At 45.5% G+C, this 25277-nt stretch overlaps 1 long non-coding RNA gene across 1 annotated transcript in view; it reads right to left on the minus strand.

Annotated features, from left to right (window-relative positions):
* The window catches only part of LOC144827375 (uncharacterized), a 441938-nt gene that overhangs the window by 89415 nt on the left and 327246 nt on the right, over positions 1-25277 (minus strand). The gene's annotated exons all lie outside the window — the stretch shown is intronic.

The raw sequence follows: 25277 nt of genomic DNA on the forward strand, positions 1-25277 counted from the left end.
GCTCATTTTATTTTTGTTGTTCACAATGTGCATTCTTGCTGATTTTAGGATATCCTATGTGTGAGGATTTGGGTATACTATATGATATGGCTGTGGGATCTTATTATGTAATACACATGCTCAGTGAGGACAGGGAGTTAATCCTTGAATAAATTGTGGGTACTCCACTTACATTTTCCCCCTCCGTGGTCACAAAATCCACATCATCTTCTTCTTCCTCACTGTCAGTCCGAGTAATCCCCTCTTCCAGTTAAACCTGAGTCCTCCTTGATTCCTCTAAAACCCTGAGGGCTTTCTCAAGATCCACTTTGGATGCAGTATTTCCTGGGATAATGTTTCTCTGCACAGTGACTCAGGGTATAAATCTTGTGTGGGGTCAGGGCTTCCAAGTCGATTCCCCTGCTCTCCATCTTTGAAGACTTGATGAAAAAACGCTTTGCTACTTTTTGACTTTTCGGCTAGAGAATAGGCGCCTTTTGAACTTCAGAACTTGGCAACTTCATAAACTTTTTCACATTGTCGACTTGACAATCTCTTTCATTGGTTACCGACTTATTAGCTGTCTGGTACAGCTAAACACAAGTTCTGGAACCCACAGCTAGGCACTCGCAAATACCATCTTGGGCCCAGTCAGGCTCATTTACTTAACAGTAGCCCAATCCTGGGCAGCTATGACTGCAAGCAGTAAGGTTTGACACCGGAACTAAGTGTAAAGCATTTAACAGCACCAGACAACGAAATAAGAATGTCACACACTAAGAAAGACACAACAACAATTTATAAAAATAGAGCATATTTTTATGAATGTTTAGAGATCTTGTTAATCAAAATCCACTAGATGGTTCTGGAGGTAACGATTTAGACGTTTTATCATGCTTAAATGCAACCGCAAACAAGCATTGGTCAACAAAAAGTTTGTAAACTTTTCAAAAGTTTGAAAGAATTAGTGCGGGTATGCCAAATCCGGCAGGGAAAATGTCTACGGGGCCAGAGAGGATACTTCAGACAGTTACGTGGCCATCAGAGCATTTTTAAGACAAGTTTCAAACTTTAAAGGATGACCACCATAGACATCAATGGAGTGGTCCTGATGCTGAGGATACAGGCAAAGGATTCTTAAAGGATGCTCCAGTTGAGGTGTGGTTGAAAGGGGTGTCTTTGTGGTGGTCCCTTGTTCAACAGATAATGAGGGGATACTTTGGCCACAAAGATCGGGGTCCCTTGAAGTCCTGTACGTTGCAAAAGTAGGCCAGCTAACGCTGATCTATTGGTCTCTGTGCACTGAGGTTGGAGCGAAATCCTTAGGTGGGGGCTAGTGACCCTTGGGTACAACACACCTGAACTTTGATAGCACTTCCCGGTCTGGCAGACATGGGTGCAACCTTTGGCTATCTCAGATTTGTCCTTTGGAGCGCCCGGTGACTGGTAGCATCAAGACTTCTACAGTTGCTACCAACTTATCAGTTTGAGCTTCTTCAGCTCTAGTATCCCTGGAGCAGGTTCCAGGGGATCAGCCAACTGATCATTGGAGTCACCGCTGTAGGCTGGGGCTGACAATCAACTTTTCCCCAAGCAAGGAGCCGCAGGCACAGTCCAAAGTTTGCTTGCCCATGGTGCAGCAGGTGCAATCCTTCTGATGGTGCAGCCTCTCTCTGTGCAGCTCCAAGGGCAGCAGGACAGTCCTTCTTTGATCCTCTCTCTGATTCCAGTGCGATCTGAGGGGCAGGTTGCCAGGGGTGTCACATTTATCCCAGGAAACAGGGGACTAAGCCAATAGGGTACTGGGTCCCCTCATTCCTAGTGACGCGGTTCCTGCAATGTGTAGCATCTGGCTATCCCAGAGTGCCCCATTTTTGCCCCTTACATAATAGCCTGACCCTTCCTTGGTCGTCAGGAGAATGGCAGCCCACCCTAAAGGTGTGGCTGCCAGTGGGCTACATGCCCACAGGAAAACTAGTTTGGGGAGGGGTTTTCCATCTCTGACTCACTCTCTCCCATTTGTCTGCAGGAACAAAAGCCATCCTACTCATGGGCGTTGTTGCATTCAGCCCTTCATAAATGGCTTTGCTTTTTAAGCTCCCCTTTTGGGCTAACACCCGAGTGGCCATCCTGGAAGAGGAGGTCACAACTCGCTCTGAGGTGACTGCCTTTATTCCTGGGCCTGGGTGACGTTCACACGTCTCTACAGGTGGGCAGAAAGCTGTCTGTTAGTCAGGGTCTTTGTGATGTTGCTGTACTATCAGGAAGTGCAGGGTGGCAACTTTCTAAAAGTTGCTTACTTCACTAGTGACATTAATTTCAACTTGGGCATCAGGTCGGGTTTAATGCCATGAATAATTTGATACCTTACTTGACCCACTTAAGTAGTCCCATTCAGAGGTTAGCGAGGCTGGGGTTCCAGTAGTAAACCTGTGTTAGCCAATGGGGCCACTGACCTTTCCACAGCAAAATGAAAATTTGGAAGTGTTGTTGTTAGAACTGGGGGTCTCTAGTTGGCAGAGGTAGGTACCACTGTCCAAATAGGGACCCTTGCTTCTAGTCAGGGCAAGGAGATAGCCCTCTGGGATAACCCCTGCTCACCCTCTAGGTAGCTTGGCCTGAGCAGTCTAGGCTAACCAGAGGCAATGCGTAAAGTATTTGTACCAACACTCACAGTAACACAGTGAAAACACCACAAACTGACTCCACAACAGTTTAGAAAAATAAAGGTATTTAATCTAAAACTACACAAGACCAAAACGACAAAAATCCAACATACACAGTTCAAGAATATGGTTTCAAAAGAGTTCTTAAGGTTGCGTTAAAATTCTTCAAGTTGCGGTAAAATAAACCACAGATGCGTGAAAAGTTCACCGTTGCGTCACGTTTACTCACAGTACCTTTAGTTGCAACAAAGTTCCAAAAGCAGAAGCTAGTGCGGTGGAAAACAAGTGATGTGTTGCTCCTGAGACCCTGGGGAGGCGATGCGACAACCCCGCTGCGGCAGCGGGCGTGTTGCGACGAATCCGGTCTGTATGGGGAGGAAGGCCACTTGTATGGATTCCGGTGCGTAGGTTCCGTAGGAAGTCTGTTCTCGCAAAGGCACGATGCGACGATCTCGAAGGGGGCTGCGACGATCTCCGGGGTGATGATGCGCGGTCCAGCGGTGATCCTCTCTCTCGCAGCTCCTCGATGCGATGATTCTGCGACGATGCTCGCAGCGACGTGATGCGGTCCGCAAGCAAGCGGTGCGGCGTTCTCACCCAGCGACGACAGGCTCTGCAACGATACTCGCAGCGATGTTCGATTCTCCCGCACCGGTCTGGTGCGTCCCGCAAACGAAGGATGCGACGTCTCTGGCAGCGGCGTCAGGCGCTGCGACGATCTCGACCTCCGTAGCGGCGGGAAACTTCTCGCACTGTCGGGGATGCGCTCCGCAAGCGAGCGATGCGACACTTTTCAGTTCAAAAGTCACTCAAGCTTAGTTTCAAGCTTCCCAGCTCAGGTACAACTTCCAGAGGCCCCACAACTGGATCAAGCACTCTAGGAAGGACAGAACTCTCTCAGCAGAGTTCAGGGAAGCTGGGGGTGAAGTCCTTTTGTTCCTGGGACTTCAAAACAGGGAGCCAGCTCTTCTCAGGCCCTTGGAGATTCCTTCAAGACAGGGGACACAGCTCAACAGCAAAGTCCTTCCCCTCTCCTTGGCAGCAAAGCAACAGGTCAGACCAGCAGAGCAACAGCAGGACAATCTTCCTTCTTCAGTTTCAGCTTTCTCCTTGGCAGAGGTTCCTTCTTGATTTCCAGGATGATCTAATTTTCTGTTGTCAGGGGTCCTGTACTTATACCCCTAAAGTCTTTGTTCTCTCTGTGCATGTGGGCCCTGAGGCCGGTCTGAACCAGTTCTGGGTGTTTCCTGAGTACTTTGTTTTGCTGGCTTCTGACTTCCTTTCAGAGTGAGGGGCAGGGTCCTCAGCCGCCCAGCAGGGGGGTGGAGCCAGCATTGTGGAAGGCAGGCACAGCCCTATTCAGCCCAGGTGCTAACTCCTCCCACTACTCCAGTTGCAAATGCAGTCATTCAGCCTAGTGCTGACTCATCCTGGGGAATTCCCTCCTGGGGAATTCCCCAGCCCCTGTCACTCTCAAACCAGACAGTCAATACACAAACAGGCCCAGGCACACAGAAGGGTCAGACAAGAGAACAGCAACTTTCTAAAAGTGCTGTTCTCAAATACAGGATTTAAAAACAACCTTTCCCAAAAGATGTGTTATTAAATTCTGAGTTCAGGGATACTAGATACTTATGTCCTATCTTGTTCCTATGGGAAGAAATGCTGTTAACCACTGTAGCCAGCATCCCCCATGTTAATCTATGGAGCATGATAGCCTTACAATAGTGAAAAACGAAAATGGCTGTAATTCACTACCAGAACATGTTACCTGCACCAGTACATGCTCTACCTTTCACATACACTGCACCCTGCCCAGGGGGGTACCTTGAGCCTTCCATAGGGGTGACTGATGTGCACGAAAAGGGAAGGGTTAGGCCTGGTCAGTGGGGACACTGACAAGGAGGACATGGCAGTTCTAAACTGCACGCAGGCACTGCAGTGGCAGGCCTGAGACACCATTTTAGGGCTACTCATGTGGGTGGCACAATCAGTGCTGCAAGCCCACTAGTAGCACTTGTCATCACCAGCCCTGGCACACCCAGTGCACTTTACTAGGGACTTCATGGTGATACAAATATGCCAAACATGTATATCCAATCAGAATAACAATTTACATAGAGAGCATATGCACTTAAGCACTGATCAGCAGTGGTAAAGTGCGCAGAGTCCTATTGCCAACAGCCACGGGTCAGGAAAAATAAGGGAGGAAGAAGCAAAAAGTTTGAGGATGACCCTGCAAGAAGGGCCAGTTCCAACAGTTGTTATTAAGACAAATAAAAAATGTATGTTCATACTTAATAATCCGATTAACCAAATTGTGTCAGCTCGGCCCACAAGACACCACCTCCATCATGAAGTGTGTCCACTCAAGGGCCCCTACCGACCCATGCCCTCAATACATCTTCAAATTAGGTGTACTAGAATCAGTCACCACCTTGTTCAATACCTCAATTACCATGGCCACCTTCCCCACAGACTGGAAACACGCAGAACTCAACGCCCAACTAAAGAAACCATTGAAAGTCCCCAGCAAACTCAACAACTACCGAACAAATCTCCTAGTTCCCGTTCCCAGGCAAAGTGGTCGAATAAAAAATGTATGTTCATACTTAATAATCCGATTAACCAAATTGTGTCAGCTCGGCCCACAAGACACCACCTCCATCATGAAGTGTGTCCACTCAAGGGCCCCTACCGACCCATGCCCTCAATACATCTTCAAATTAGGTGTACTAGAATCAGTCACCACCTTGTTCAATACCTCAATTACCATGGCCACCTTCCCCACAGACTGGAAACACGCAGAACTCAACGCCCAACTAAAGAAACCATTGAAAGTCCCCAGCAAACTCAACAACTACCGAACAAATCTCCTAGTTCCCGTTCCCAGGCAAAGTGGTCGAAAAAGCCATCAACCAACAACTCTCCTCACATTTGGAACAGAACCTCCTACTTGACTCCTCCCAATCTGGATTCTGCAGCTAACACAGCACCGAGACATCGAAGCCCTTCTTGACCGAGGAGCTACTATGCCTCTGAGCCTCAGCATTGTTCGATACGGTCTCCCACCACATTCTCATGACAAAGCTGCACAACACAGGCATCCAAGGGCTGCTGTCAGATGGATTGCATCTTTCCTCATCGGAAGAACGCAAAAATTCTGCCTTCACCTCTGAACCCAAGGAAATCATCTGTGGATAACCCCAAGGATCCTTGGTCAGCCCCACCCTCTTCAACACTTATATGTCACGTCGGGCCAGCATCGACAAAACACACAGACTCAACATCATATCCTAAGCCGACAACACACAACTCATCCCCTCCCTCTCCGAATACCAACTTCCATAACTGCATAACAGATGTCACCAACTGGATGAAGGACAACTGTCTGAAGCTCAACACGAACAAGACAGAGGTACTTATTTTTGGAAACAAAAGCTCCCCATGGGATTCATCCTGGTGGCCCTCAGAACTCGGCCAACTACTAACCCCATTGTCCACTCTAGTAGCCTAGGCATCATTCTGGACAACAAGCTCAGGTCAACTCTGTCATATCCTCCTGCTTCTTCATCCTCTGCATGCTTCATAATGTTCAAATGGCTACCCCAAAACTCAAGACGCACCATCATCCAGACCCTCATCTCCAGCCGACTGGACTACGGCACTGCTCAATGCAGGGATCGTAGCTCAGCTCCTCTGATGACTATAGACCACACAGAATTCTGAAGCCAAACTTGTTCTTGATCTCCTTAGATGAATCCACATCACCCCCTACCTCAGGGAACTTCACTAGCTCCCTGCAGAGACCTCACCCTGCATTCGATGTAACAGATGCAGAGGTCGTTCCTTCTCCTACCTTGCAGCAAAAACATAGAACGAGATACTCTTTCACCTATATACCTCCCCATCTCTTCTAGATTTCTGAAAGTGCCTGAAGACCTGGCTATCTGGCTATTTGGCTTATCAACTGGACCCTACCAGCGTCTGGATACCCACACGGGTGACAAGTAGTGCTCTACAAATCTGCTGATTGATTTATTGATTGATAGAATGATAAACTGCTTCCTGCCACAGGCCTCCGTAGGCCTTTCCTTAGGGAAATTTACATGTAACATTAAGGGAACTGGTAGTGTAAACACTGCCCTTTCGGTCTGTAAGAGCACGCTGGGGTCCATTTTGTCCTTTTTCACACTCAGGGTGGCACAAACAGTGCCGCTGCCCTGGGTGAACACTCTGCCTTACATGCCCTGGATAGCATATACTAGGGACTTATAAGTAAGTCAGTACCTGCCACATGGGTGTATTCAATTCAGCATATCTCTTATATAGGGTTAGAACACTGGCTAGTTAGCTGGCCTCAATGCACTCTCAGACTCTAAAAAACAGCAGCCTCAGTCAAAAAAGGTGGGTTTGAACATGACAAAAGAAGCATTTCCTTACAGTGTATTATTATTTGTGATGCACTGAGAAACAGGATCATCCTCCTATAATAAATGCTTTTAATTAAAAGTGTCTATTCTTCTTAGTGCAATGTGCTTGTTTGCTGTTGTGAATAACAAAATAGGTTTGCTTCTGTTACCACAGTGTCCTTATCCCATTGCTTGGATTGACAGAAGCCCAAAAGCATTACCTCTCCTCCAACATTGTATGTGGTAAGGTTCTGTAGGGCTACAATAACCTTTCACATTCAGCACTGGTGCCTTGACTTCACTTGTATCACACGCCGGTAGGAAAGCAAACCTTGTAGAAGTACACCAAAGTTGTAGTTTATTCAACAGCAGGAGTGAAGAGGGACGTCTAGACTGTTGCCAGGGAGGGCAGATTTCAATTTTAGAGCTCTGTTGGCTCTGGGACCACCTTGAAATCTCACTTCCTAGTGTGGAGTATACGGTTCTGGAGGGAGCTATTATTGTTGCCCCTCCACCCTCCTCCCATCATAATTTAATGTGGCAGGAGGGCAGAGGGTGCTACAGTAACAATTCCATCGAGCACTCAGTATTTCATGCTATGAAATGGTGCGTGAGGGGAAAAGAGGGGTGCACAGTGGAAGGGGTAGAAAAACAGGTGCTTTGTTGGGGGCAGGGGGCAAAGAGGACATACCGCATGCAGGGGGAGGGGATTGAAAAACCGGGGTCTGGGGGCAATGGTGGTGTTGGGAGCCCAAGTGGCACTGAAGGAAGGTGGGGAGTTGAAAAAGTTAAATGCAGGTCAATGGCTGACAAAGGAAACCAGGTCTATAACAAACCATCTGAGTCCCCGGATCCAACAGACTCCTTTCAGAATGCATGCTTTAACCTTCTGGGTGGTGTGTCCGTCTTCACAGGAGGAGGGAAAGGAGACAAGACCACTCTCTGCCAGCCCTCATTCTATTGACCCTACGACGGGGCAGGATCAATTAAAGGGATGTGGACTCTGGTTAATCTGTTTTCAGTGCTTAATTTGTAAAATATTAAGTTCCAGGGCTCTGACCAGGAGGCCACTGCAGCTTGCACCACCCAACGCGCTTGTCATCGCTGCCAAAACAACTACTAACCATCTCTCCCACCTGCAAGTGCGACAGTTCAGATTATTCCAGGTCCCCGAAGCTAAAGGAATGGCTGGGGATGCAGGTATTAGCAATTTTAATCTATATTGTAGTCCTAGACTACCTTTGTTCTGCTCATCTCTAAATTAGATGAGCAGGGCCACCATGTGGTGGACTGTTCTAAGTATGGTGTTGACAATTAGGCGCCGGTGCCAAGCACCTGAAACCAATTAAGTGCTGGGTCTGAGCACCAGAAAGCACTGGCTCAAATTAAGCACTGATTTTAGATTTTTACGGTCTTTTGTAAAAATTATAGGATTTTTACAAAAGTCCTGATTTCCCGATGTTTTTGCAAATCGCAAAATTGCAAAATCCTGGGGAGTTTTCAAAATACAAGAATTGGCAACTCAAAGACAAACAGTTGCCACTATCCTGCATCATGAACGCCACTTAAAAAAAAACAACATTTTCTATTTGTTGAAATCTGCAAATTGTACAGCAGATGACGGATTATAAAGCAAGTAGTGAATCCATAATTTTGTTGGAAAGGGAGTTGCCCAATTCCAGAGAGCCTAAATATTGATACTGCCAGGCGCAGTATTACCATGAGCACCAACCATTTGTGCGGAGTTATTCTGATATGTGCTATGATCACACTTTGCTCTGATTACCACCTGAAAGAAAACATAAAAATAGAGAGGAGTGTACAGTTTCTAATCAAATTGAAATCATGGTTAGTGTCACTTGTCTATCTGTGGAAGCTGAGAGGTAGGGTCTCTTGTGGGCTTTTCCTAAAATTGTGCATTATATTTCTGTCCCTTGCATTCGGAAATGCCCTCTGCCTCCCCCGATTTTACCACATTAAGAAATGCAATCATACTTTCCAAGGAGACTACGATGATTTACGACAAGGCGGTAAACACGACATCTGTTAAATTATAGTGCCAGCAAAGGTTAATCGCTCAGTGCTATATTGCGTTAAAGCGTTCTGTTCAAAGCATGTAAGAGAACTTGTTTCACAAAACACATCCTGTCACTTAAAATTTACAGCAGGTCACAGGTGTTTCCGCCAACAAAAGATAATTATGTTTTAGGAGACAAATGTATGCATACATGCGTTCTGGAACAAAGGCGCCGCATACTTTGATTACAGCCTCTTACCACTGCACGCTGCACAGCTGGGGGTAACTGGCAGTGCAGAAAGCCAAAGCCATTCAGTACGGGTAGCGCCACAGGTCAGAATACTGGCCTCACTCTGCGGGCTGACATTCGCGAAGGAAGAGGCGGGGCATGGTTTACCTTTGCAGCACCTCTCTGCGGCCGAATTGTATTGAAAAATACATCTCCCCATTTGAAATAGAGGTTTAAATCACCCTGGTCGAGATTACAAAGGATTGTGGGTGTTTGTGTGGCCTTGCACAATTTTCACCTGGGCCCGCATGCCTCAGTAAATCAAAGCTATGCTTTGTGACTCTTTATGCTGCTTTGCGTCAATCAAGCTTCAGTGCAAAACGCTATGAGGCTTATTTACAAGCCACTTGCACCACCAGTGTGTAACTTTTAACATGGGAAAAAGTGACGTACCGGCGGCGCCTTTGTGCTGCTTTGCGCCAAACAAGCTTCCGTGCAAAACGCTATAAGGCTTATTTACAAGCCGCTTGCACCACCAGTGTGTAACTTTTAACATAGGAAAAAGTGACGTACCGGCGGCGCTAGGGACTTGGAAATAAGCCCCTATATATGTTAATCCATGTTAATCCGCGGGGGGGGCGAGGCTTAGGGGCCCTCGATGTACTCTGCAGGGGGGCCCAATCAAGTTTTACAGCACTGAACTGAAGATCAGATATTGTGTAGTGCCATTGGTCAAAGGCGTATGATATTGAGAGAGCACAAGTTTGAAAAAAATTTATAAGTACGCCATATTTACAAGCATGTAGTTAGTTTAAACATGTTTTGCACACGAGTGTTTTATATCCAGGAGTGAAATATACAGAGTGTTTTATATTCAGTAGTGAAATGTATAGAATGTTAAGTAGAGTAACTATAATTATAACGGTGTGAGATTAATGTAGAAATGTTGGAATATATGTGAAAACCTCATGTTCTCATGTTAAAAGAATCATGTCCGAATTAAATGTAACTTTGAAAATCCAGTATTATGTGTAGGCCTTAGGGCAATTCACAGCAAACCTGAACGTGCTGCTAAAATAATGTGAGATAAGGTTGACGTGGTTCTTCCAAAATGTACTATTGAACTTAGGGTTAAAAGTATATGCTTTATAGATGTGTTATTTTAGAAACGTATGCTAGTTAAGAATGTTTGCTGTTTAAATCAAGTTAACGTTTTAAGAGTGCAGGGACCTGCTGCATGTAAATCAAGTAGGCCAGAGGAGATAATGTCATGTCGTGTAAATCGTCATGTGCTCGTTAGAGAAGAGGTCGCGAGGTGTCCAGCACCGAGCTTTGAGAGTGTTTTATGACTAAAGATATGGTGGAGTCTGGAATTTGAGGCCCACTGCAGGACGAGCTGTATGCAGGTGCGAGGGTCCTAATCAGCTCGAATGAAAGGGACTTTGTTCAGTGGCGCCTTGCGCAGGCCTGTAGGAGTTTCCAGGAATTTCAGGGGGTATCAGCGCACGGAAGAAGAAGCCTGGGAACCAAGGTCAACTATAACGAGGGTCTTCAAGAGTACCATCATGGAGTTTGCCGCGCAAAGATGTACCACGTGAGGGGCGTCCCAAGGGGCGTTTCTATTGGAAATGTGATTTGGTATTAGGGAAAGCGACCCGGGAGGAGGGCAGAGCAGATGATTTTGGGAGCCTAAGGAAGCGGATGGGTAGGCAGATAGGCTGATCAGGAGAGACCCATTATCAGAGAAAAGACAAAGAGAAGTGCGTGATCTTCTTAGGAAGTCACCACGGCTGACACCTAGAGGGTTAAGATCTTGCTAAGTAGGGATGTCACTTAGTATAGTGTAGGGACAGACTAACACTAATTTTCTTTTCTGTAATGACTTTGAGGTTGCAACTTGTATCCATTTTGGCAACCCTGATGGTTTTCGAGCTTGTTCTTATTATTTTGTTCTTCAGACTTAGATTATTCAAGAAATTCATGTTTATAGTGATACCAATTTACCTTTTGAATCTCATTTTGAGAAGTTTGTATCTTCAGTTATCTTTGACTTTATATTAAATCTTTAAAACTTAAATTTGGTCAGTGGTCATTTAGAGTGGTGTAAGTTCTTAAATTGATTGACTTATTGCGAGATTACCTTTACTCAATGACAGGTACCAACGATTCAGTCGACATAGTTTGGGATTTGGTAAGATAATTAGTAACCAGTAATCCCGCGTTAGCAGTTGGTAGCAGAGTGAGGATGGTTATCTTCTTGAGGAAGGTAATCTAGAGAGGTTAGTTTACCCCAAGGCCCGAGACGCCGAGAGACGAGCAGCGGAAGAATCGTGTGCCGAAAGGTGCAGACGGTGCGAGAAAAGCAGCAGTATCGGAGAGTGAGTATAAAAAGGGTCATGCGTGAACAGATTGCGGTGTTTTGTGTTGTATTTGTATTGTAATGTCTTGCGGAGTTGAATGCCTGTAGTGTGAATGAGAGAAGGTTGTGAGCGCGCGCAACCTGGTAAACTGGTTACCTGGTAAACGGGTGAACTGGTGAAATCTTAAGTTCAGGCCAGAGCTTAAGTGGTTTTGGGTGTATCGAACATCCAGGGTAGTTGTCGACCATAGTACGGAGGTCACGAGGTACCATTGACCGCCGTGGATCCAAGATAGGGGGAGTGTAAGAGTGAGTGTATGAGTAACGGACGCTGGTCGAAAGTTACTGCGTGTGAGTAACCTATCGGAGAAGGCGATTGTCTGGAAGTAAACGGAAAGACATTTCGCCAAGTTAAGGTGACAACTACAGAAAGACTGTGGGCGTACAGTCAAGAAAGGTGATCGCTTGGACGGAAGTAATCATTTTTCAGAGTATGAATGGGATGCGTGCATGACCGAGGAGACGGGCTGAGAAAGGAGGGGAACTGCTGCGAAGGGGGACGGGTGACGTCGGCTAGAGCCGCGCTCTGATTGAGCGGTTGGTGTGACGTTAGCTAGAGCCGCGCTCTGGTTGGGCGGCTAGAGTGACGTCGGAGGAAAGTCGCGTACGGATAGGCCAGTTAGTGAGAACGGGGCTGAGATTGGTGGAATATCATCAGGAAGTAAACAAACGCGGAGAAAAGAGAAATCATGAAGTGTTTTAAGTGTTTGAAAGGGATTTTTAAACGTAAACGAAGTGAACATTATTACGGGGAAGAGGCTCCCCCAGAGGGTACGCCAGCTCATTATATGGCAACGAATGTTGGGCTGCATACGATATTGTGGATTGGGGCTTGGAATAAGCTTACGGAAGGGAATGAGGAAATGCAGTTCCCGAAGTACGGGACGTTTAAATTAGAGGTGTTACATCGGCTGAAAGCAACCATGTCCTCATTGAAACCCTCGCCCAGACCAACACAGTTTGAGGCTCTTAATGCATGGATTAAGGCTGCACACGACCGAAATTTGAACAGGCGTCAACAAAGACTGACGCGATCGGTAAGGGCAGTGCGAGATTCCAAATGGGATGAGGAGGAAAAGCGTTGGAGAGTACAGACTATTGAGGTGGAGAAAATGTATCCGATGAGGGAGGTGTCAGGAGGAGGAAATCTCATGGAAGAAGACGAGGAAAGCGAGTCGGAGGACAATCTAATAAACAGATTGTTAATGGATAGACCACCTCCGAGAGTGGGGAGGATAGAAGATAGAGGGCTCGCAAGGGAAGATGGGAATGACATAGAAGGATATACACCACTCCCTATATCGGAATGGACACCTATCAAAAGTGGAGAAACACCTCCAAACAACACTGTACAGAGTGTAGTGGGAAGGTTTGTGGTGCAAAAAGCGCCAACCACCGAAAGGGCTGAGACTGTTGGATTGCCAGACGCTCTTCAGGTGCCTGTTACCATAGGACCCATAGTTTCGATCTATAACCCTGAGAGAGATAGAGAGGAACAACAAAGGCAATTGGATAGAGAAAGGATCGAGATGGAAAGGAGGAATAATGTGACAAATGCATGGAAACAATTGCCAGGATCAGTAACATGGAATACCCCATTAGACACAACTGTCGGTCCCAATTCAGAACAGGGAGGTCCGAGAGGACCAATGGATCTAAGGGGACCACGGCCAAGACCCTATTCAGAATTAAGAGCTGATTTGAGGGAATGGGACGGGTCCATAGTATCCCCGAGTAACAGGACAAGGACGGAACCAGAGTGTGATACCAGGGGCAATGGGACAGTATCTCATTGTGGGGCCAGCGAGAGTAGTCAGGGCCGGGAAGGCCAAAGTCAAGAGAATAGAGGGGATGCATGTCCTACCAATCAGAGAGAACAGCCGGAACAAAATACTAGGATTGTAGAGTGTGAGGAAATGTCCCGTCTCTGGGAGAAAGGGGGAGATGAAATGGTACGGGCTTTCCAAAATAGGTTTAGGTGCCTTCACCATACACTCGGGGAAGATGTTCAACATTGGAGGAAGGAGAATAGTGACAGGTCCCGCCATGCTTCGAGTAATCAAGAATCACAGGGAAACAGTGAAGAGAGGGGGAGCAATGGGATGCCTTACTATGCACCTAGAGAAAACAGACAGATCGGGGAAGGCGGAAAATTGAGAAACAGGGAAGTATTTCATCATCCACCCCGAGAAGATGGAAAGGCATGGGACCTAGAGAGATGGGAACAGGGGAGGACTCCCTTTAACTCACCAGTGCCTAGGCGCAGGGCTAGGAGCTGGGACGGGAGGGAGGCAGAAGGTACATCTGGACCAGAGGTGCTGAAAGCTGCGATAAAGGTTAAAAGGCTTGATGTCTCCAGCCTAAAATCCGATCTTGACGAGATTATAGAAGGAACGGTGCCTTTAGAAAGGATCGATTTGTACGAACAAGATGAGTTGCTATTCATAGCGAAGGATACTACTAGGAGAGCTAGAGCATTCCACGAGAAACTGTCTAATTTGGCCGACAGGTATGCTGTAGATTTATCTAGGACAAGGGCACTACAGAGTAACCATAGGTTACAATACTCAGACCAAGATCTAGATGAGAAGAGGACTACTGGATTGAAAACTCACATAAGGGAGTTGATAGCTGGGATACGAGTGTGGAGAGAACTGGATAAATGGGAAGAAAGGTGGTCGAAAAAGGGCACGGTTAGACGAAGTACAAATGTGATGACCCCAGAGGGAAGGGTAATGCAGATGGAGGCATTCCCTTTGCGAGAAATATCAAATGGAAATTATGTACATGTGCCCTGGAGTAGAGGAGACTTAGCTGCATTTACCAACTCATTTCCGAAGTTGCGGGACAATCCAGTAGAATGGTATAAGCAGGTAGAGAGGTTTGTTAAAATTTCGAAAGTATTGTGGATTGATCTGAACACGTTGTTTGACATCGTGGTCCCATCTGATCTGTGGACCCCTTGTAAGACTAGTGTCGAATGGCCAAATGCTGAACCATTGAGGGATGCTCGAACTAATGGACCATCTGAGATTGTCATGCGAAAGTATGAAAGGGTAATAGCTTGGTTGAAAGATAAGGTACCACCGCAGGATATAGATTGGGTAAAGATAGATCGAACAAGGCAGGAACCCAAGGAGACAGTTCACGAGTTTTATGAAAGATTATTGAAAACATTCAAGCAATACAGTGGACTAGATGTAATGGATCCCAAAGATATAGGGCAGTTTGTGTCAAAGTTTGTCTTGGGGTTGAGACCTGATATTTGTTTGATGATACAGCAACATTTAATATGTTGGCAGAACAAACCACTAGATGAGATTTTACGTTATGCGAGGTACTGCAGTTACGAGATAGATTCTAAAGCCAAGAATCTAAAGGAGAAATTGATGGTGGTGCAAATGCAGTCCGCTGGGAAGGGTGGCCAGCAGAAACAGGGGATGGGACGAAAGCCAAACGGTCAGAATAAGGACAATGAGGAAGGGCAGAGACCTAGGATAGACTTTGCCACTCTAAAGAAAACGACAAAGTGTCATCAGTGTCACCAGGTGGGGCATTGGCGACGCGAGTGTCCCTTTAACCCTGAAAATGGAGAGTTAGAAGTAGAAGAGCAGGTCCAAGAAGTCCCAGTGCAAAAGGTGACAGTCCCAAGTAATAAGGTGGCCAAAGGGGGGGCTTCGGCTCCACGGGCCCAATTCCCACAGCCACCGAAGATAGCAGCTGGGGGAAAGGTCTTTAAACAAATGCCTCTGTTTATCGAGGAAGAAAAGTGTTATTACATTGATCCATTGACAGGACAACGGGTGAGCAGTGAAGAGGACTGTACCCTCGGGGCAGTCCTAGAAGTGGATCAGAGAGGGCCATTTGTTGAGGCAGAAGTGGCAGGGTGTCCCACTACGTTCTTAGTGGATACTGGGGCTACTCGTTCGACTCTGAGATCAGCGGTGGTTCCAGACTTGCCGATGTCAGGGGAAACAATTCAGGTGGTAGGAGTCGCAAATAAAAGAATGACTAGTCCCTTGACAGAACCAGTATCTGTGAAAATAGGAAATCATATGAACGAACATCAGTTTGTGGTTTGTGACTCGAGTCCGGTATGTCTGTTAGGAAGGGATTTGTTATGCAAATTGAATTGCACCATATACTGCACCCCACAAGGAGTGGAGGTACAGACTACCGACGATGATGCTACCTTTAAGGTGGCCAATTCAAAATTCTGTGTAGAACTATATCCTACTCTGACTGTAGAAGATCTTCCCCAAGATTTAAGAGATGCAGTGGCGTCAGAGGTGTGGGATTTCACAGGAGAAGATATAGGATTGATTAAAGGGGTAGAACCGGTAAAAATATTGGTAAAACCAAATGTTGAGTTTCCAAGAACGCCTCAATACAAATTGTCACAGGAAACGATTGCAGGAATAAAGCCTGTGATCGAGTCAATGATTCAACAGGGAATACTGAAAGAAATCGTGGGCAGTCCTTGTAACTCCCCGATTATGGGTTTGCAGAAACCTAGCGGGAAGTTTAGGATAGTTCAGGATTTACGAAAAATTAACAACATAGTCGTTTCATGTTGTCCCGTGGTACCGAATCCATCAGTGATACTATTTCAAATACCATGTCAAGCAGAATGGTTCACAGTGATAGATCTTTGTCAGGCTTTCTTTTCAATCCCATTGGATGAAGAGAGCAGGTATCTTTTTGCTTTTAAAATGGAAGATCGCGTTTTAACATGGTGTCGAATCCCACAAGGATTCACAGACAGCCCATCCATCTTTAATCAGTTGCTGAAAAAGAATCTTGAGAATCTAGTACTGCCACAGAATTCGGTTCTGGTACAGTACATAGATGACCTACTTGTTGCGTCAGAGACAGAGGAAGCTTGTAAAGCAGATTCAATTACCTTATTGAATCATTTAGCTGAAAATGGACATAAGGTATCTCCGAGCAAGTTGCAGTATTGTTTGACAGAAGTACAGTATCTAGGGCACAGGTTAGAAAAAGGGAAACGTAAGGTGTCCCCGGAGAGGATTGAGGCGATAATGAAAATGAATGCGCCTACAACACAGAGAGAAGTTAGAATGTTCCTAGGAATGGTGGGTTACTGCCGACAGTGGATAGTTAACTTCTCACTGAAAGCAAAGCCCTTACAGAAACTGACGCACAAGGAGGTGAGTGATCCGGTACCATGGGATGAAGAATGTCTGGTGGCGTTTTTACAGCTGAGAGACGATTTGTGTCGTGCTCCGGCTCTGGGAATGCCAGATTACGAAAAGTCATTTTCACTCTATTGCTGTGAGAGAGAGGGATGTGCTTTGTCAGTCTTGGCACAGACCCACGGAAATGCCCGTAGACCAGTTGCATATTTTTCGGCTACATTAGATCCAGTAGCCGCAGCGTTGCCCGGATGTCTCAAATCCGTTGCTGCAACGGGTGTCAGCATTGAAAGGAGCGAGAGTATTGTGATGGGACATCCAGTAGTGGTGTATGTACCACATTCAGTTGAATTGTTAATGACCAGGACGAAGACGCAGCATCTGACCAATAGTAGGCTCACGCGCTACGAGCAAGTTATACTTGCCGCAGAGAACGTGACTCTCAGGAGATGCTCTGTCTTGAATCCTGCTACTTTGATGCCATTACCCACTGTAATAGAAGGCGAAGGATGTGAAGACCACGATTGCCTTGATGTGACTGAACTATGCACGAAACCCAGACCAGATATTGTGGATGAGCCATTGTCAGACCCCGATGAAATTTATTTTGTTGATGGCTCATGTTTAAGAGACGATACTGGTCGGTTGAGAGCAGCTTATGCTGTTTGTACCATTACTGGAGTTGTGGAAGCCGCTTGCCTGGAAGGAGTACATTCCGCACAGGTAGCAGAAATTATTGCCCTAACTCGTGCCTGCATAGCAGGAAACGGGAAAAGAGTCACCATCTACACGGACAGCCAATATGGTTTCGGTGTGGTTCATGATTTCGGGCAGTTGTGGTCTCAGAGGGGTTACATGACCTCCTCTGGTTCGCCCATTCGAAATGGAGAATTTGTGCGGCTGTTGTTAGAAGCATTACAAGGTCCAGTTGACATTGCAATCGTAAAGTGTGTAGCTCATACTAAGAATACAGATTTTGTGTCACAAGGCAACAGATACGCTGATGAAGTCGCACGCTATTGTGCGGAACAAAATTATTCCTTCTCAAAGGTGGAAATAGAAGGTGCAGAAGAAAAGACTGAATTAAGCATGATGTTAGAAACTGTAGACACTTGGGAGGATTTAAGAATAATGCAGGAGAACGCACCTGAAACAGAGAAAAAGGCATGGGAAATAGCAGGTTGTGTGCGAAGTGAAATGGATTTTTGGGTTTCAGCAGATGGGAGAGCTGTGTTACCTGAAGAATTAGCTAATCCCATGGCGAGAGAAATACATGGTCCAGTACATCTAGGAAGGGATGCTATGATGAGAGTGTTTAGGCAAACTTGGTATTGCCCCAAATTTAGAATAGCAGCAGAATCAGTATGCAAGCGATGTGTTACTTGCCAACAGCTGAACGTAGGCAAACGAACACCAGTCACACTGAGTCACATTGGGAGGTCGGGGGGGCCTTTCAATAGAATGCAACTAGATTTCATCGAAATGCCAAGAGTCAATCACCTTCGGTATGTGTTGGTGATTGTATGCGTATTTTCCAGATGGGTTGAAGCGTACCCTACACGTAGGTGCGATACACTCACAGTGGCTAAATTGTTGCTCAGGGAGTTGATACCGCGCTTCGGGGTGCCTGCCTCTTTGGAATCTGACAGAGGAAAACATTTTAACAGCGAAATAGTGAAGATGTTGTGCTCCACACTGAATATCGATCAAAAGCTGCATTGTAGTTATCGACCAGAAGCTTCAGGAATTGTGGAACAAGTGAATGGCACTTTGAAGAATAGATTGGCTAAAGTAGTGGCATCCACATCCTTGAGTTGGCCTGATGCTCTTCCTTTAGTGCTCATGAGCATGCGCAGCACCCCTGACAGGAGGACAGGTCTTTCTCCCCACGAGATCCTGATGGGGAGGGCCATGAGACTTCCTACAGTTCCAACTACTGCTCTATTGAATATTACAGATGATCTGATCTTGGATTATTGTAAAGGACTGTCTGACGCCATCCATTCTGTGTCCCTTCAGGTGCATGCGGCTGAAGTTCCAGCATCGAGGAACCTGTGTCATGATCTGAACCCAGGGGACTGGGTCTTAGTTAAAAAACACGTCCGGAAGAACTGCCTAGATGTTCGCTGGCGTGGGCCCTTTCAGGTAATCCTGATCACGAACACCGCGGTGAAGTGCGGGGGGCTGCCAAATTGGATCCATGCATCCCATACTAGAAGAGTTCCAGCACCTCTAGAAGGAACAGCTCCCATCCCAGACGAAAGCCCGGAAGTGGAAGAAGAGTCGCAAGAAGGGATTGAGGCAGCTGAGGGGGTGTCGGAAGAAGTTGGGAACGCAACGGATTCAGAAGAAGAGCGAAGGCAGGACGGCAGTGAGACAGAAGACGCAACTGAAGGAGAGAGCAGAAGTGAATACGACTCAGACTCAGATCCGTATCAGAGCGACCAAGAACCAAGTGAGAGGACAAGAAATAGGAGAATAAGGCTTGGAGCTGCCACTTGGCCAACAAGGAGAAGAAGGCTAAGTTTGAGGTCGGCCCAGGAAGAAACGCTTACTCCTATATCCGAAGACTCAGATCCAGAAGAAGATATCCAGGATCAAGCCGAGGAGGGTCTTAGAAGATCAAGGAGGGTGCGAGTGCCTAGTAGAAGATACTCTACTCCCGACTGGACCTACCTCGTTGCAGATGTCTGGGAGACACAGAACAGGGAGGATCAGGGAAGTGGAACTGATCAGAACTGACCCGATCATCACAGTGCAAATAAGGTTTCTACTGCCAGGAGCGGAGACCGAAAGGTTGCTGACACTCAACATCGTTCATCCTGCTCTCCTGAGTGGAATAAGAAAATTGATTTTAGAGACAGTTGAGTTTCCAGTTTGCTGTTCACGATATCCAATATTGGAGGGAACTCTTCTTCGTTTGGAAATGCTTGAGCGAGTAGTGGAAATGCTAGGAGCGCTTATTGTTGTGGATTAATACCATATTGTGAATGTCTTCAAAGGGGCGCAGAACTGGAAAGGTGAAGAAAGTGATCTTGATTAGAACGGACCCCTTTGTAATCGTGGATGTAGAACTGATAGTACCAGGAGTGGAAATTGAAAAAACGCTAACTCTCAATTTTGTCCGTCCACTTGTCTTGAGCGAAATAAGGAGAATAATCCTAGAAAAAGTTGACTTTCCATGTTGTGGGACGAACTGCCCAGAACCTGAGGGAATGATACTTCGGATGGACATTTATGAAGACGTAGTGTCACTCCTGGAGTCATACATAACTTCAGACGAAAATAAGACTGTTGAAAAGAAATGGTAAAAACTTGTTGCAAGATAACCTAGCGCCGAGTGGAAGAAGAAACGTGATAGGGGTTTCATTTTAGTGGATGGAGAAGGGCTAGGGTTGTCTATTTTCTACTGGACTTTGAACTGTTTTGCGGAAACAAATTGTCAAGCTTCCAAGTGTTCAAAGAAAGACATTGCAAGAGAGAAAGACTTTGTTTGAAAAGAAGAGGAAGTGAATGCTGGAAGAAAGTCAAAAACTACACTGTTTGAGAACATGGAGGCTGGCAACCCGAACCGCAGGGCAAAATGTATAGCTGTTACACTTTTAGGAGTAGTGGTTTCTCTTATAATTTTAGTGGTAACTGTTTCATTCCTAGCGGGACACGAAGGGGATGAAACCGCAGTTAAGGAGGATAAGGGAGTATCAACACCGAAAACTACCATTATTAAAGAGAAGGGAAACATCAATGAGAAAGACAAAGCATTGTTAGATGCAGAAATAAAAAGGCTTCACACCGACGAGTCACAGGGAAATTACAAGTCAAATGCTTATGCTAAATTGCTTTATGAATATGTTGATGCCATGGAAGTAAAGGATTGTTACGTTTGTATGCAATTACCAGCTTCAGTGGAGGAGGGTATCAGATACCATCATCTTCCGTTGACATATGGAATAACGTGCAGTTTATTGTTGAGTATGTTTTATGGACGAGAAGGATTCGAGTATTATTTCTCGAATTTCGACTCGACATTGCCAGAGGTTCCGAATTTCAAGCATTTGAACAAATGGGACTACTACAAAAGCGAAGACAGATTACACAAATGGTTTATTCCATGGAAAACGTTAGATACTTCACATGCTCGAAGGAACAATCTGACTTGCCAAATATCAGAAGTTGAGAAAAAGTTTATAGCACAGGTAGATACTAGATACAGGAGGCAGAAGATTTTGAAAGCATCAGGACAATGGGAAACAGATTGGACTTAGGAGGAGAGGGCACATCAAAGAAAAGGTAGTATTGGTCCAATTGCTTTGGATAAGGATAAACGGGGAAAACTGTGCATTCACAGGAGTTACTCATATTATGAAAACTTTTATGTAGGTCAAGTCCATTGTGAACATGCCTTTCAATTGGAGTATTACTCTAAGAACTTTATGAAAGGGATGCAAGCAATACCAAATGTATATTTTGTATGTGGAAGATATGCCTATGTGAAGTTACCAGATAATTGGTACGGATCATGCTATCTGGCTGTTGTCTTCCCTAAAATATATCATGTTGAGAATTTAGACACGCCTAAGAAAGAAATATCAACTAGATGGAAGCGAGGGCTGGGTGCAGCAGAAGTAGTTGGAGATGTACTCGGTGCTGCATTCCCTTTCTTAGGATTGATAATGAATGACATCAAAATTAGGAGGTTAGCTACAGTCGTAGATAGGCTATCTGCTAGTACTGCAAGATCATTGATGCTGATAGAAGGTGAGATGCAATCGATTAGGGCAATGGTTCTTCAGAACCGACTTGCTTTAGATGTTCTGTTAGCAAAAGAGGGAGGAGTCTGTAAGGCTTTGAAGGTCCAGGAATGCTGTACTTACATTCCAGACAATTCAAAACCTCTAGAGAAGTATATACAAAATATCACTGCCATACACTACGAAATTGAGGACCTGGCAAAGGTAAATGTGTGGGAAAAAGTAGGTCATGGAATGGGTAAAGTTGGAAGTTGGTTTGCCAACTTAGGAAAGGGTATCGTTTGGTACATATTGAAACCCATCATCATAATTGTGATTTGTGTAATCACTTTGTGGGGATTGGTGCGTTTGTATCAATGTTATAGAGCAAATAGGTTACAGAGAGCTATGAAGAAACAGGAAGAAGAGTTGACAGCGATGCAGGACACTCAATATAAGAGTCTGAAAGCATTAGAGAGTATGAAAAGAGGTGGAACTGCCCTGTCTTCACTTTAAAAGGTTCTACATTTTTAGTGTCTTGGTGATGATGACCCCTGAAGGTCATCAAAGGGGGGACTGAGAGAGCACAAGTTTGAAAAAAATGTATAAGTACGCCATATTTACAAGCATGTAGTTAGTTTAAACATGTTTTGCACACGAGTGTTTTATATCCAGGAGTGAAATATACAGAGTGTTTTATATTCAGTAGTGAAATGTATAGAATGTTAAGTAGAGTAACTATAATTATAACGGTGTGAGATTAATGTAGAAATGTTGGAATATATGTGAAAACCTCATGTTCTCATGTTAAAAGAATCATGTCCGAATTAAATGTAACTTTGAAAATCCAGTATTATGTGTAGGCCTTAGGGCAATTCACAGCAAACCTGAACGTGCTGCTAAAATAATGTGAGATAAGGTTGACGTGGTTCTTCCAAAATGTACTATTGAACTTAGGGTTAAAAGTATATGCTTTATAGATGTGTTATTTTAGAAACGTATGCTAGTTAAGAATGTTTGCTGTTTAAATCAAGTTAACGTTTTAAGAGTGCAGGGACCTGCTGCATGTAAATCAAGTAGGCCAGAGGAGATAATGTCATGTCGTGTAAATCGTCATGTGCTCGTTAGAGAAGAGGTCGCGAGGTGTCCAGCACCGAGCTTTGAGAGTGTTTTATGACTAAAGATATGGTGGAGTCTGGAATTTGAGGCCCACTGCAGGACGAGCTGTATGCAGGTGCGAGGGTCCTAATCAGCTCGAATGAAAGGGACTTTGTTCAGTGGCGCCTTGCGCAGGCCTGTAGGAGTTTCCAGGAATTTCAGGGGGTATCAGCGCACGGAAGAAGAAGCCTGGGAACCAAGGTCAACTATAACGAGGGTCTTCAAGAGTACCATCATGGAGTTTGCCGCGCAAAGATGTACCACGTGAGGGGCGTCCCAAGGGGCGTTTCTATTGGAAATGTGATTTGGTATTAGGGAAAGCGACCCGGGAGGAGGGCAGAGCAGATGATTTTGGGAGCCTAAGGAAGCGGATGGGTAGGCAGATAGGCTGATCAGGAGAGACCCATTATCAGAGAAAAGACAAAGAGAAGTGCGTGATCTTCTTAGGAAGTCACCACGGCTGACACCTAGAGGGTTAAGATCTTGCTAAGTAGGGATGTCACTTAGTATAGTGTAGGGACAGACTAACACTAATTTTCTTTTCTGTAATGACTTTGAGGTTGCAACTTGTATCCATTTTGGCAACCCTGATGGTTTTCGAGCTTGTTCTTATTATTTTGTTCTTCAGACTTAGATTATTCAAGAAATTCATGTTTATAGTGATACCAATTTACCTTTTGAATCTCATTTTGAGAAGTTTGTATCTTCAGTTATCTTTGACTTTATATTAAATCTTTAAAACTTAAATTTGGTCAGTGGTCATTTAGAGTGGTGTAAGTTCTTAAATTGATTGACTTATTGCGAGATTACCTTTACTCAATGACAGGTACCAACGATTCAGTCGACATAGTTTGGGATTTGGTAAGATAATTAGTAACCAGTAATCCCGCGTTAGCAATATCACTTCTGATATGCCTGTCTTTTTTTTATTTTATAAAATGCCAATGAATATCTCATTGAGCTAGATTGTGTAAACTGCAGTAATGCAGTGCAGTTTTGGTCCAACTTTTGCACTGCTGAACCAGTGTAGAAATTGCATTTTAAACCAAAATGTTAAATGTCTCTTCAAATTTCACAACAACGTTTTCTGTCAATACTGCAAAATTGCCAACTTATGTGCCCAGTCATCTCCCTGCTGGAGTGTAAGTGTAGCTGGCAGCAGGACACCTAGTTACATGATTACAATATCACGATGAGCTTGCAGGTTAGCTAGTGGTTACTGTGAGAAGAGTTGCACTTCGAGCCTACAGTCCCAAAATGAACCTAGAAAATGTGAAACGTCACAGTTGGAGAGCCCTGGCTGTGGTGGGAGATTGCAAAAAGCAGGATAAGACTTTGTGTCAGCGGGCTGGACATTTCGCACTAGATCATGAGCAGACTCCCGTAGACACTGCTCAACCTCCACAGTGCATGATAATTCTGGAGTTGAGGAAAAGCCGCTTGGAACCTGCAGCCACTTGTGAAATATGAGGCAGTGAGTGTGCACCAAATGACTGGTCACTACTTTCTGACTGGAAACCAGATGGGTGAGTAGTTCACAATGGCGGTCAGCAAGGCTTGAGGGTGGCGGGCAAGTTGTGGGGTGTTGTCACGTGGAAGGTGGGGGGACTCGCGATGGTGGGAGGGGGCGCATATTAAAAATTCAGAAAATATAAAATTAACCTACCTTGCCGCCGGGTCCCGCGTCTCTGCTTCTGCTCTCCTCAACGAACAGGAAGCACAGCCAGGCCCCACTGACCGATCACAATGCTGCAATGCAGCGTTGTGATTGGTAGGCACCCAGCTTCCCATGACCAGCGTTGTGTGATTGGTTTTTAATGGCCTGGTTCGACGCTCAACCAGGGAATTGGGGCCTGGGCATTTTCTCCACGCAGGCTGTAATGCACTCTGCATGGAGAACGGGGAAAGTGCGCATGACGGGTTTGGGCGGCCCGAGAGGAGTGGGCAAACCACTCCTCCCCTGCCCTGCTCCAAGAGCCGACCGTCCTGCCCATCCACCTGCCCTCAAAGCAGCACAAACATAAAATGAGAATAGAAAGGTATTATCATTTTATGCTTCTACTTCTCGCATTGCTTGAAAGCAGTGGGGCGATGCTTTTCCGCCGTAGCCGAGGAGCCACCACTGGTAGTGCACAAGTGGGATTATTTTCTCTATCGAGGAAGTGTGCAATGCCATAGACCTGGTACCCAGCAATATTCCATGGCACTCCATTAGGTTTAGGGATTTCAGTCCTGTCCAGTAGTTTTGGTGTGCCCTTAAAGGACCCAGACGTGTAGGATCCTCGAGATTTTTCACACAATTTTGTAATTTACCTCACTGCTTATTTGCCTCCCTCCATGGGAGAAGTGGCTGAGAACTCCAACGAAAGCCTTCTTAGAAGGGTGGAGATACACTAGTCTCAAATGCAAATATCAAACATCTGAGTGATATTCAATCAATCAATCAAAACATTTGTAGAGCGCACTAGTCACCCGTGAGGGTCTCAAGGCGCTGGGGGGGGGGGAAGGGGT

This window comes from Lissotriton helveticus, chromosome 4_1 (genome assembly GCF_964261635.1).
Source record: "Lissotriton helveticus chromosome 4_1, aLisHel1.1, whole genome shotgun sequence".
Lineage (NCBI taxonomy): Eukaryota > Metazoa > Chordata > Amphibia > Caudata > Salamandridae > Lissotriton > Lissotriton helveticus.